The 2000-nt window shown below is 49.9% G+C and overlaps 1 pseudogene; it reads right to left on the reverse strand.

Annotated features, from left to right (window-relative positions):
* Nucleotides 1–1000: 1000 nt before the first annotated feature.
* Nucleotides 1001–1794, reverse strand: LOC122102297 (annotated as a pseudogene).
* Between the last annotated feature and the right edge of the window lie 206 nt (nt 1795–2000).

The raw sequence follows: 2000 nt of genomic DNA on the forward strand, positions 1-2000 counted from the left end.
GAAGTAAGGAAGGGAGGTAAAGCCAAGTGACGCATCAGGTCAGGTGGCCAACATCTATTAATGGGACGACAGTGACCTGGGGAAATGCACAGAAAGTGAGCAACTGGTAAGGCCGCAATCACTGCCACCAAACTCTCGCTACCTACATTTAGGCAGATATTAGGCAGTAGGAAATAGGACTAGAGGACATGTGGCCCACACAGGACTTATTTTTATCCAAACATGTGACTGCCCTATTGGCCTTGCATGTCCTGTGCCAGGTGAGTAACTTTGGAACACGGTTAAGGTTCCTGAGAACAGTTGGTGAGCAGAGATGGGGTGAGGTGGGCCCTGCTCCACAGGCCAGGCTGGGTTGTGAGGACATTAGCAGTGCTACATCTCCTGGGCAGCAGAAGAGCAGGTAAAGAACAGGCTATATTGCACTTTCTTGTTCTTAGGAAACAGGATGCCCTGCAGAGAGGTTCTCTTGATTTGCAGAAAACATGGCACATCAATGGTAAGGTGCAGGTGGAATCACGGGTCACCTCCGACTCTCAAGGGAAGAAAGAACAACGTCCAGTGGTTAGACTGTGGGCCAGCTGGCCCGGGTCTGGCTGCGTCACTGTGTAGCAGACTGGTCGATTGGTAGATGTCTGGGAAGGTCCTGCTCCTAGGAGAGCTGGGGCAAGCGTTCCCATGAGAGAAACTTCTTGGCAAATACGTGGCTCCAGAAAGAGGCTCACCTCAATCATGTCTGTCTCCTTTTCTCCCACTCGGGGACAGGACCACTCCAGAAGAGCAGTGAGGCAGAGCGGGCTGGGAGTGCCCCTGGATCCAGCTCCAAAAGCATCAAACAGGGTAACAAGAGGATCTGAGGGAGTTGGAAACCAAAGAGCAGTTTTCAAACCAGTTGTTGGTTTTGAAACAGTCATTTTGAGCTCAGGAAACTGGAGGCAGACAGCATGTGTATAGCCCAGGTGGCTGTCTGTCCATTGTTCTTTCCTGAGCAGATCTGACCATTTCACGTATAAAGGGGGTGGGACTGTTTGTGGCTGATCTTTTTCCTACAAGATGGGCAGGTGTTAGCATTCTTAAGGGAATCACAGAGGCACTGGCTACAGAAGACATGGCCACATTCTGTAGAAACAATCAGACGGCCATTCTGCACAATCTCAGAGTATCCATCCATGCAGATTGGACAACTGACAGTACCAGAGGGCCTGGCTCCTGTGGTCCCCTCCCCCCTTGCGCCTCTGGGAGTGTGGGTGGTCACATACACAGATCTGTCCCTGGACAGCTCCTCCTCATCGCTGCTCACCACACAGCATGGTTTTGGCGCAGCCTTCTTGCATTCCTCCTTGGCCTCCTCCTTTCATCAACGATCACCACGGAGCCATTGTGAGTCAGGTCGACAACCACTGGTTCCAAAGATTCACAGGTGAGGTCCACAATTTCATCTCCACAAATTCATTTCCACAACTTCTATGGGTTCGGCTTCCAAGGAACTCTCAGGGGTGGGCAGCTGCCTCCTGAGTTCGCTTCTGGGCTTGTCTAGAACTTACTGACCTACCATGGCACTTTCTCATACTCATTGTGTTCTTTGGCTCCAACTTATAGAAAAGCAAGTTATACCAGGGTTTGCAGTGCAGTCAAATGTTTTCAACCTCTTGTGTCCACTGGTTACTCATCCTCTGGCTTACAAAAAATTTAGAGCCTGATAGATTTCCAGTATCTTCAACTCCTTAGCACACTGCTTCTGTCTTCTACATTTCAACCGCAAGGCCTTCCTTTCTCTCCACAGACCTGGGGCTACCCGGTCCTGCAGATGGCCACGAGCTAGGGCAGCGCCGGGGAGCGAAAGCATTCTCTTACAGGTAGTGTTTGCGAGATTCTTTACTCTTCTTCCACTGAGGAAATTGCCATATGCATTTTTTCTCTCCCATCCCCTAACAATTAAGGTCTCATTCAATCGGATTGTATGCTTGGAATTTTGGACTGTGAGTTAATGGCAAAAAAAAGAC

This window comes from Dipodomys spectabilis, unplaced genomic scaffold (assembly GCF_019054845.1).
Source record: "Dipodomys spectabilis isolate Male_0828 unplaced genomic scaffold, ASM1905484v1 ptg000783l, whole genome shotgun sequence".
In the NCBI taxonomy this organism is placed as follows: domain Eukaryota; kingdom Metazoa; phylum Chordata; class Mammalia; order Rodentia; family Heteromyidae; genus Dipodomys; species Dipodomys spectabilis.